Genomic DNA, 549 nt, shown 5'->3' with positions numbered 1-549 from the left:
GAAGAATCAATAATGTGTAAGGGTCAGGGGCCTTGAAACCACCTCCCATGAATTATGGCATCATGGATAGAGCAATTATTAATTGGGCTCAAGTATCCCATTAGGGTCACTGTCAAGAACCTAGTCAGAGTCTGGCCCAAATCTTGTGTGTGCCCACAGGCTCGGTTACGGGGACGGTAACTATCATCTGGAATAGGGGCAAATCTTTCAGCTGTAAGAGGATTTAGGAAAAGTATAAAAACATTCAAGAGAATCAAAACTATAGGATTCATATTTGGGATGCAGAAGGAACCTGTGTATGATTGATATTTGATGCATTTCTAAAGTTTAAATGAATTTCTNCAAGCCTTCTCTGGCACACAGTTATCTCCCCAGGGTCAGCATAACCCTGCTGGTGGGAGAAACTCCACGCGCCCTGACTCCCTTCATTCCCTGGTGCTGGGAGTTACATTGTGCCCCAACCCAGAAGATATGTTGAGGTCTTAACTCCTGTGGATATGGCTTTATTTAGAAATAGGGTCTTTGCAGGTGTAACTAGTTAAGATGGAG

Source organism: Galeopterus variegatus, unplaced genomic scaffold (assembly GCF_000696425.1).
Source record: "Galeopterus variegatus unplaced genomic scaffold, G_variegatus-3.0.2 Scaffold17924, whole genome shotgun sequence".
Taxonomy (NCBI): Eukaryota; Metazoa; Chordata; class Mammalia; order Dermoptera; family Cynocephalidae; genus Galeopterus; species Galeopterus variegatus.
This window is presented reverse-complemented; position numbering follows the sequence as displayed.